We start from the raw sequence: 11,930 nt of genomic DNA, 5'->3' as shown, positions 1-11,930 counted from the left end.
GATCCGCAAAACACTTACGGACGTGTGAATGGACCCTCATAGTAACATTATTAAAGGTTACGTTTTATCTTCATGTATATTCTAATGGATTGCCTTCCTTGTACAATGTTATAATATACTTTCTATGTTAGAAAGTATATTATAGTGCACTTGTATTGTGCGGCAGTTGTGTGCGGTTCTGCTGCGATACTGCAGGTATATAGAGGGACAAGCGTTATTGGAACAAATAATTTCTACTGGTGTGATATACCAGTGACCCCCCAAAAAACTGATTGAAGCGGGGTGTTATATACCAATATACTTTCTATATAGTGCATTTGGGTACTGTATAGTGCATTTGGGCATGCGCGTAAGCAAAGATGATATTGCCGATATTTCTCATTGAAAAAATAAAATTAATGAATGGAGATCGCAAATTGGAATAATACATCTGGTATGTCACTGTCCATGTTGTGGGACTATTTGTGCACTTCTAGTAATTATTTCTTGGCTGCAAATATGAGCTGAAGGTTTTTCAGGTTCGCCTGCCACTAAAATGAATGGGACCCACCGCGAACTTGCGGTTCGCGAACATTTGATCGCGTTCGCGAACCGTCCCGGCAGATGTTCATCCATCACTGTCCACTAGTATACACTTTAGAAACACTTGTTATAGAATTTAGAAACATTTGGCTGGGAAAATGAAAAAATTACATATTACAATTGCTTAGCCCCAATTTTTATATATTTTTTTCATAAGGAGTAAGGGCTGCTTCACACGAGCGGATGCCGTGCGTGACATCCGCTGCGTGAATGACAGCCAAGACCCGATGCGGACTGCAGAAGCACGGAGCATTAACATGACTGATAAGTTACAAAATATTGTTTTGTAACTTTAAAAAAAGCGCCTTGATGTAGCAACATTGTAAACCAAGATGGCCGATTTGCTTGCACAGATGGTGCATTCTTTGTCAAGTTTGTGATACCATCAAGTAAGCCAGGATGTTTTGACATTTGTTTGGTAAGTGCAGTCACTTGTAGCATGCATTAGAGATTTGATATTAATAGATAGAGACTTTCCACCATGTTTACAAGCAGTGGCGACTCTAGGAACAATATATAGGGTAGGGGGGGGGGGCACAAAGATACCACAGTCATAAATGGGGGGGGGGCAAAAACAAAATAAGTATATATAAATAAGATTACAAAATACGAGAGAATTGCGGTCTGCAGGGATACATTTATAATAAAACAATTTACTTACAAAAGAAGCTATTCAGTCGTCTGCTGTGCCGTCCTCTGCTTGCTTCCGCTGATTCTTTCCCCTTCTTTCTGTCTCTCGTCAGTGCGCAGGCGCACTGTTATGGTGGATCTGTGGAAGACACACTGTTATGGGGGCATCTGTTGATGACACATTATGCCTCTCATTAGTCCTCATTATGCCTCTCATATCAGCCCCCATATCAGCCCTTATGCCTCATTAGCCCCCATTATAAGCCCTTATGCCTCATTAGCCCCCATTATTCCTCTAATTAGCCCCCATTTTGCTTCATTAGCCCCTAATATAAGCCATTATGCCTCTAATTAGCCCACATTATGCCTCTTATTAGCCCCCATATGCCTAATTAACTCCCATATGCTTAATTAGCTCCCATTACGCCTCTTATTAGCACCCATATGCCTCATTAGCCCCCATATACCTCTAATAGTCTAATTAGCCCCCATTGTGTCTCTAATTAGCCCCCCATTATGCATCATTAGCCCCCATATGCCTCCAATTAGCCCCCATATGCCTCCAATTAGCCCCCATATGCCTCTAATTAGCCCCCATATGCCTCTAATTAGCCCCCATATGCCTCCAATTAGCCCCCATATGCCTCTTATTAGCCCCCATATGCCTCCAATTAGCCCCCATATGCCTCCTATTAGCCCCCATATGCCTCCAATTAGCCCCCATATGCCTCCAATTAGCCCCCATTATGCCCCCAGCAGCCAAATTTTTTATAAAATAAAAAAACACTTACCTTTCCTGCTCCTGGACGGACGCCGCCAGCAATTTTCTCCCTCCCCAGTCGACTGTGCGCTAAACTGGCGCGCACAGCGTGAGGTCACAGAGCCCCCACACAGTCGACAGCTGAGGACCAGGAAGTGATGAGTACAGAGCGTTCACCACTTCCTGGTCCTTCGGTACTAATGAGCGCTTCCATAATAGAAGCGCTCATTAGTATTCACCTGGGGGAATCAGCGGGGGGGGGGGGCCTCTAACGCCACTATTTACAAGTCAACCACTAGCTGTTTAACCCCTTCACGACCGCAATCTGTATATATACGTGATAGCTGCACATACCCCGTGCAGCTACCACGTATATAAACGTCAAACAAGCTCTTTAATCCAAGCGCTGCAAAGCGCTTGGATTAAAGCTTCTGCCCCTGCACTGTATGCTGTCACGGACAGCATACAGTGCAGTAATGCCGGCAAGGGACCAATCAGAGTGGCCCCTTGCCGGCAATCGATCCGATTGGTTAGTCTGTGCAGACTAACCAATCGGATCGCGGCAGTGTTAAAATGCCGGTTTCAGGCTCTGATCTGCGCTCTGCAGATCAGAGCCTGAAAGCCGATAGTGTTCCTCATGCACCCCCCCCCCCCCGATCTGTGCAGCTCTAAGACCATGATGCCCCACTGTGCCTTGCCGATCTGGCCCTCATCTCCTTCCTGCCATGCGATCCGCTCCTCCCCGCCCCCTGCATTAATTTTCTGTCCGCCCCTCCGCCCCTCCTGTAGTTTGTACCCCCGATTTATCCCCCCCTCCCTTCCAGCGCTGCCCCCAATTCCCCATTCTGTGTGTGATGGCGGCGGCTCCATTCCCGAGCCGCCGCCATCAGCAGAGTGTCAGCTCTATGCTGACACTCTCCTGTAACCCCATAGATGCCGCGGTTGCGGCATCCATGAGGTTAACAGAGGGAGGGAGCTCCCTCTCTCCACCATCGGGGCTGCAGCGCTGTGATTGCAGCACCCGATGGTTGCCATGGCAACCGGACGCTTTGCAAAAGCGTCCGGTTGCCATGGCAAAGGTGTCCAGTGCTGCCACCTACAGGCAATCTGGAAGTACTATACTTTGGAATGCAAGAGCATTGCAAAGTATAGTACAACTATCAGCCCCACTGGATCTTCAAGATCCAAGAGGGAACTGATAAAAAAAAAAGTGAAAATAATAAAAGTAAAAATAAATCAATAAATAAAAAAATGTAAATAAAAAAAGACATTGCCTTTTCCTATAAAAAAATGAAAAAATAAAATAAAATACACATATTAGGTGTCACCGCGTCCGTAACGACCGTCTCTATAAATATATCACATGATGGACCCCGTCCGATAAACACCATAAAAATAAAATTAAAAAAACAGTGCCAAAAAAGCTATTTTTGTCACCTTACATCCCAAAAAGTGCAACAGCAAGCGATCAAAAAGGCTTATGACCCCCAAAATAGTACCAATCAAACCGTCACCTCGTCCCGCAAAAAATGATTCCCTATTTAAGACAATCGCCCAAAAAATAAAAAAGATATGGCTCTCAGACTATAGAGACACTAAAACATCATTTTTTGGGATTCAGAAATGCTATTATTGTGTAAAACTTAAATAAATAAGAAAACGTATACATATTAGGTATTGCCACGTCCGTAACGATCTTCTCTATAAAACTATCACATGACCTAACTCCTCAGATGAACGCTGTAAAAATAAATAAATGAAAACTGTTCCAAAACAGCCAATTTTTGGGTCACCTTGCCCCATAAAGTGTAATAATGAATGATCAAAAAATCCTATGTACCCAAAAATGGTACCAATAAAAACCTCAACACTTTCTGCAAAAAACGAGCTCCTGCACAAGACAATCGGCAGAAAAACAAAAAACATATGGCGTTCAGAAAACCAATCCAGCACAATCTACCTTCCAAAAACCGTATGGCATTCCTTTCCTTCTGCGCCCTGCCGTGTGCCCGTACAGCAGTTTACGATCATATGTGGGGTGTTTCTGTAAACCGCGGAATCAGGGTAATAAATATTGAGTTTTGTTTAGCTGTTAACCCTCAATGTGTTAAAGAAAAAAAATATATAAAATGGAAAACCTGCCAAAAAAGTGAAATTTTTAAATTTCATCTCCATTTTCCTTTAATTCTTGTGGAACGCCTAAAGGGTTAACAAAGTTTGTAAAATCAGTTTTGAGTAACTTGAGGGGTGCAGCTTCTATATTGGTGTCATTTATGGGGGTTTCCACTATGTAAGCCCCACAAAGGGACTTCAGACCTGAACTGGTCCTTTAAAAGTGGGTTTTGGAAATTTTTCTTTAAAATTGTAAGAATTGCTTCTAAACTTCTAAGCCTTCTAACGTCCTAAAAAAATAAAATGACATTTCCAAAATGATGCCAACATAAAGTAGACATATGGGGAATGTTAAGTAATAAATATTTTATTAGGTATCACTTTCTGTTTTAGAAGCAGAGAAATAGAAATTTGGAAAATTGTGAATTTTTCAATTTTTTTTGTAAATTTGGGATCTTTTCATAAATAAAGGTGAAATATATTGAGTCAAATATATGACTATCATGAAGTACAATGTGTCACGAGAAAACAATCTTAGAATGGCTTGGATAAGTAAAAGTGTTCCAAAGCTATTACCACATAAAGCGACACATGTCAGATTTGTAAATTTTGACCTGGACACTGGGGCATCAATGACCATTGGTCATGAAAGGGTTAAAGATGGTGTGCATGAGCATGTGATTCCGTCACGATAACTGAGATTTTTTTTGCTATACGGGTCAGTATTTTATACAGGTCAGTAAAAAGTTTTGTGCAAAGCACTACCTTTACCAGGATTATTACTGTAAAAAGTCACAAATTCTCACATGTTATTAGGACAGTTATGGCACTGTGACGGAATCACGTGTGTGTGACAGAATCACCTGAATGTCCATAAGGCTATTTCATGCTGACTAAAGTGGTAGTATAGGTCTATGTAGCATCCAATTTATTTTGTCTTTGAGAAAGATGGGTAAAACTGATGCTGAGAGATGACGTGAAAGTCGACAAAGACAAAAAGATGCAGGCCTGCATGAAGCAATGAAACACCAAGACAACTTAAGAAATTCAACAAACAGCATAATATTGCTCAAAGAACATACAGAGACAAGCAGAAGACAGTTCACAAGATAAAGCTTCTACATCTACAGCAGTTGCCGATACTCCATGCAGTCCTGAATATGCTTTACCTTCATCATTTCCGTACAATAGTAGGCAAAGTCTTGGGAAAGCACTTAAAAGGGTTGTCTGGAGCTGAACCCGGACATACACTTATTTTCACCCAGACAGCCCCCCTGAGGCTAGCATCGGAGTGCTCCGATGCACTCCCTTGCCCTGCGCTAAATCGCACAGGGCTCTTTTGTTTTCAATAACACACTGCTGGGTGGAAACTGTGTTCGGTGACGTCACTGTTTTACTGGCTAGGGCAGAGCTAAATCCTGTCCATCAGTGCCGGTGATGTCACCGGGGTTCCTGTCAGCCCCATGGAGAGCCCTGGTACATCACCGGATCTCCAAAAAATGCCTTTGCCCTGCGCAATTTAACGCAGGGCAAAGGAGAGCATCGGAGCATGAACTGCTCCAATGCTTATGTCAGGGGGGCTGCCGGGGGGGAAATGGAGGTATGTCCGGGTTCAGCTCTGAACCCGGACAACCCCTTTAAGTCCACGGAAAATTATAAAAGTTGTACAATGCCTCAGTGATCAGTTTCCCTCTCCATCCCAATCTTTAAGTCCCAGAGCAAGTAATCAGCAGGTCAATGCTGTTGGGGAAGAGTTCTACAACAGCGATATCAGTTGGATGTTACCTGGTTTAAAGGACTACATAATTGTTAAATGTTGGTAGTTTTGTGCTCTGTACATACTATGGGAAAAATTTAGGTGTAACAAGACCACCTGCTGCACTGAAAACCCTCTCTGAAATGACATTGGAGGCTGGACAAGACAGTACAGAGAGAGCAAACTGGGCCAGTTATGGCCACTGACCCAATCTGCTTCCCCAGAAATCCATGGGGTCAGGGAACAGGGTATGTGTCAGGTAAAGGCCACAGTCATTTAGATAACTAGATAATTTGAAATAATTTTTGGGAAAATAATGGATGGCTGGGCAGAAGTAAAAATATCATAGAGCGGAATTAAATTTCGTGAAGGCGCAGAACTGGGCAACTACTGACAACTGGACCGAAGTCCAATTGACGGGATATTGCAAAAACTGTGGCTGATGACTTAGAGAATAATTATTTAGTTTTAGAAAGGGATTGCATTTTGAAGAAGGTGCAGAACTGCACAACTATGGCCACCTGTCCAAAAGTCCCAATTACGGAATTTGGCAACAACTGCATTTTGGAGAAGGAGCAGAACTGCACCACATTTACCACAACTAAGTGATAAGGCTGCAACTGATCTGCCAGCATCTAGGCCATGTGTTCAGCTTGCACATAAACTATTTGGTGGTCAAGAATAGTTTTCTTGTGGCCACACATATGGTTATGGATGCCCTACAATGAAGGGAAGGACAAGGAGGAGGAGGTGTTTGAGCAGGAGAAGAAGCAGCTGACAATGATGGCAAGGATGCTGTCCTCCTTGGGGATGAGGGGTGGTTGCAACAAAGAAAACAAGGAGGATGACAGACTTGCTCTGATTAGGAATGCTGGCCAGTTATATTTTCCCACCCACCTGATTCCACCTGATGTGCTGCAATGGAGCCTTGTTACCTATGTTTGTGTTTGAATGCCCACAGCTTATTTTAATCCTGTAGATCTTGCACACAGTTGTGGTTTTGTGTGCCGGCCTTGTGGGGAAAAAAACACCATATGGGAGTTGCTCACATATTGCTAGGGGCAGCCAAGCTTGGCCTAGATCTAGGACATTTTGAGCCTATGCCCACAGTATTAGTGGCATCACCGATTCCTGAGCTGACCACAATAGAAGCAGATCTGCCAGTTTTTGGGAAGTTTTGGCCATACGTTGCCTACGCCTCTATTGCCCCACAGGCACATCTTCCTCCTCTTATGCCATATCCTCAACAATCTCATCTCTATCAGACTTTTAAACTGTATGTCATCATGAGATCCTTGGCCCTCATCTGGATTCCATGCTCTATATTTGCCACGAGTGCCACTTTTGCTACCACTGTCACCACCATGCTCTATATTTGCCACGAGTGCCACTGCTACTACTACTACTGGCCAGATGGCTGGTGCTACTACTGCTGCTACTACCCACATTCTGACTCTCGGATGATGAAGCCTGGGTCTTTCTTTTTCCACGCTTCTCTTTTATTATGAGGACTGTAAATGAAAAGTCATAGATTTTGTATAAATGAAAGGTCACAGGTTTGGTACACAGATTATTAAATGGTAGTGGCAAAATTGCTACAGTTTTTTTTTCTGAATTGCTAATGTTTTTAAAGACAAAGGAGCAATAAAAGGTTGCTCTGCTCTTACTTTCACTATTAAACATAGCCCTAAGTTCTACTGTTGTTTTTCTTCGATTTGATTTCACCAAACGCTTAAGTGATCGCTGATCATGATCATTCAGGATTTTTTTTCCCCGCCACATTTCTTCCTCGAATACGATGGGTCCCCACTATCCTTCCAGTTTTTAATAATGCGTTGGACAGTTCTTAACCCAATTTTAGTCGTTTCTGCAATCTCCTTAGATGTTTTCTCTTTTCCACAACCACGAGATGTGTCTTTTGACGTGATTGTTTAAGAAATGAGAAGCAACTCATTGCACTAGTTGGGGTTAAATAACAGTTTAAATAAATAACTTATTACCAGCTGAAAAATAATCGCCCATGCAGTAATTATCCAATAGGAGGCTCATACCTATTTGCTTAGCTAAATCCAGGTGGCGACTTTTTTTTTTTGGGACAGCCAGTGTATATTAATAGTGTTATTGCCGTAAAATGCTTTTGCTATAATGCAACAAGTTTAATAACACGGGTTTAATGGCAATATTGCTGTAAAAAGTTTATCGGGACAAGCGCCCTCCCCTACTTCCACCCAGTGTCATGTTATCCTCCATATTCTTCCTCCCGGTGTTTTTTTCCACCAATATTTATCATAAAATGGTGCCATTTTTACACAATTTGTCCAAAAGAAATCACAAATGCTTTGCATTTTTGTTAAATTCATAATGAATCTGAATTATTTACAACTGATTAGTTCATCTCTAGTTAGAATCTTTCTAGAACTCTGTCAGCTGGATTTGACAACCTCCCATTAAATTGGGTCATGAAGAGTTTATGTTCCAAGATTGCTTGAGATCCATCAAGGCCTAAGAATAGCAAACAAAATCTCAATATTAACCCAAACATCATTACTTTTTTGTTATAATTTTGGTCATGGTTTTACTGTGATTTTTGCAGAGACTTTTAATTATTTATTTTTTAAATATGTAATTAAAAAAACTTGCTGCAAAAAAAAACTGGGAAAACTGGTAAAACTGGAAAAAAAAGGAGACATTCCAAGATGTAAATATTTTAATGTATTATCAGAAAGTGTAAATCTACTTGGTGAAATCACCAGAGATTTTAATTTATATTTTTATTGCAATGGCTTGTGTGAATATCATGGACAGCTCAATAACATATGAGCACGTGATGCACAGGAATGTGCGAGCATTCATAACTTCTGAATAATATATAGTGATGAGCGGGAGGTGCCATATTCGATTTTGCGATATTTTGAGAATATTCGATTGAATATTCGTCAAAGTCGAATATTCGTCATTATTCTATTTATCGCAAATAATATGCAATTTAATTATTTGCGTATTGCAATTTTCTTTTAACTGTACAAGGCAACTTTCCTATTGGTTGGCTATTTAGAATATTCACTTTTTTTTTTCCAATCTGTACAGTTGTTCGCATACTCCTCCTCGACAAGCGTCCCCGTCACCATGGGAACGCCTGTGGGTTAGAAAATACCATCGGATCTGAGTTTTCCCTGAGATCGTGAAAACTTAGATCTGATGGTATATTCTAACCCACAGGCGTTCCCATGGTGACGGGGACGCTTGTCGAGGAGGAGTATGCAAACGATCGTACAGATTGGGAAAAAAAAAAAAGATGAATATTCTAAATAACGAATATTTGCTATATTGCTAAAACTTAGTTTTTTAGAATATTTGTCTTATTCTAAAACACGAAGTTATAGCAATATAGGGAATATTTGTGAAATACACATATAGACTGCAATTTAGCTGATATAGTGCTATAGTATTTTTTTTTTTTTAGTGTAAATTTTTTCCAAATCTGAAGTTCAGAAGAGACAGAAAAATTAGACTATAAAAAAAGATTATAGCACTATATTAGCTAAATTGCAGTCTATATGTGTATTTTACGAATATTCGCTATATTGTTCTAACTTCATTTTTTTGAATATTTGTAATATTCTAAAACAAGAATAAATAGCAATATAGCGAATATTCGTAAAATACACATATAGACTGCAATTTGGCTAATTTAGTGCTATAATCTTTTTTATAGTGTAATTTTTTTTCTCTCTTCTGAACTTCAGATTTGGAAGAAATTTACACTATAAAAAAAAATTCTATAGCACTATATTAGCTAAATTGCAGTCTATATGTGTATTTCATGAATATTTGCTATATTGCTATAACTTCATGTTTTAGAATATGACGAATATTCTAAAAAACTATTATATAGCAATATAGCGAATATTCGTTATTTAGAATTTTTTTCCAATCTGTGCGGTCGTTCGCATACTCCTCCCCGACAAGCGTCCCCGTCACCATTATGCTATCTATCAATACCTATTTTTTAGGAGCTTCAACAAGGTCTGGACTCTCCCCGGAGGGAGAGTCCAAGGGGTTTGGCAGGGGGGTGTTGAACCAAGATGGCCATACATTCCCCCCCAGACCTCAGGGGGTACCCATAAGGGCGCTGCAACCCTGAAAATCCTAGTGACAAAACAAATGTGTACAGTGCAAACACAGTGACCATAAAAAATAAAGTGAATGTGTGCCATTACGGCCCAGACATTCGACCGGTATTATAAAAATTCCTCATCTTGTCAAGGCCGAAGCTGAGCAAAGAGAAGTGTGTGTGCTAAAATTGTGAGGAAAGAAAGTGCTGTGCAAATGTGTCGTCACTCAGTGGGATCCCACCCCCAGAGAGTTCAGGTACCCCAGGGTCACGATTTCTGGGGCACCCTGCACTTTGGGCTTTCAACACAACTCAGCCTCATGGCTTCGATCCAGCACCCTGGTCACCTCGCACAGGACTTGACTTGGCCCCCATGCTGTACACCCGGGTTACTGTGTGGTTCACTGCTCTCCTCCATCTCATAGTGCGGCCATGCAGAACCATCCCTACGGACAGAGTTTACAGTACAGCCAGGCTGCACTGATAAGAACAGATACTACACTTGATCTTAGCCAAAAGGCTGAGAAGAGATACATACAAGTGATACTTTGCCAATTTTTGCAATCGCGAATTCGAATTTATGGCAAATATTCAGCTAAAAATTAGCAAAATATCGTAAAATCAAATATTGCCTATGCTACTCATCACTAGTCTTCATGGTTCATGGCCATGAGCCAATGGCCATCTACAATTTGCTAGCCATTACATTATTATTGGATTTATTTGCATCCATCATCAATAATCATGTCAGTGTTAGAAGCAACAGGTATCTCTTGCTAGTCACGCGATAACTTTGAGGCATAGCAACCCCCTTACACCTGAATATGGTTCTGTTATTAACTTGCACAGTCAGGATTTTTGCTGGGAGGGAAATTCAGATTGTTATGCCTTTAAATACCTTTAGTTTCTGTGACTTTTTGTCCGATATAGTGAAAGTGTCACTCGGTCTCCCATCAGCCGCAGACCTGCTGCTTAGCTTCGGGAGCGAGGATCTGTGTTTGGCCTCGTTCCCAGGGTGACTTTGCTAGCTGGGAGGCTCCCTGCTCCTAGGTCTGCCTTGAGCGCCGAGCTGTTCACTCGGTGCTTGACTTGTCTGTCTGTCGGTCATGTGATGCTAGCCACGTCACATGACCCTTAGACCCCACTATAAATACAGGCAGCCTGCTGGCCACAGGTTGCCTGTTAATTCTAGGTTCCTGGCTATTTGTTGGACTACTGAATACTCACCTGATCCTGTTCCCTGACGATCCTTTGCCTGCTCCTCCTGTACTGCGTATCCATCCTAGTATTGTGACCTCAGCTCCCACCTGACTACTCTTTGCGGACTCCTCTGGTACTTCTCTACTCTCCTGGTATTTGACCCTGGCTTCTCCTGACCATTCTTTGCTTAATCCTTTGTACTGCGTAGCTCTCTTGGTTCTGACCCGGTCGATTCACGTTCCGTATTTTGTCTTGTCTGTCTTCCCTGCACATATCCTAAGTAAGGTACTGTCGTCCAGTTGTCCCCTGTCATCAGGACTCGTGAGGCAAGTAGGCAGGGCCAGGGGTGAGGGTGGAGCGCAGTGGTCACTATCCTTCCCCCTGTGTGTATGTGGACGTGACCGTTACAGAAAGCTATGTGCAGTTGTTTCCAGAGTCTTGAAACTTTGCTCATTTGGTTTGCTTGAGTACATCCTGGGATTTGTGGTTCCATAGTATTGTTGTTGTCTGTATTATAGCTGAGTTTGCTATGGGTTTAGCTTTCTATTGCTTTTTGGGTTTTGTGATTTTCTTGCTGTTTAGTTGGGCTTAGCATTTCAAGGTTAGTTTCTGCTAGATTTATTCCTTTTACCTACTTTTACTGCTCTCCACCCATATGCAATAGCTGTCTTCTAGTTGCTTCTTTGTCGGACTCCATCTTAGCCATCCTCACCTAGTTATCGTTGGTGACTTTATTATTCTTTGTCTAATACATGTAACGTCCCTTTCCATCGTCC

At 41.7% G+C, this 11,930-nt stretch overlaps 1 pseudogene; it reads right to left on the bottom strand.

Annotated features, from left to right (window-relative positions):
• Positions 1-10,406: 10,406 nt before the first annotated feature.
• LOC122937323 lies at positions 10,407-10,486 on the bottom strand (annotated as a pseudogene).
• Positions 10,487-11,930: the final 1,444 nt, after the last annotated feature.

The sequence above is a fragment of the Bufo gargarizans genome, chromosome 4 (genome assembly GCF_014858855.1).
Source record: "Bufo gargarizans isolate SCDJY-AF-19 chromosome 4, ASM1485885v1, whole genome shotgun sequence".
NCBI classification, from domain to species: Eukaryota; Metazoa; Chordata; class Amphibia; order Anura; family Bufonidae; genus Bufo; species Bufo gargarizans.
The sequence above is the reverse complement of the archived record's forward strand: the minus strand, read 5'-3'. Positions and strand labels throughout refer to the sequence as shown.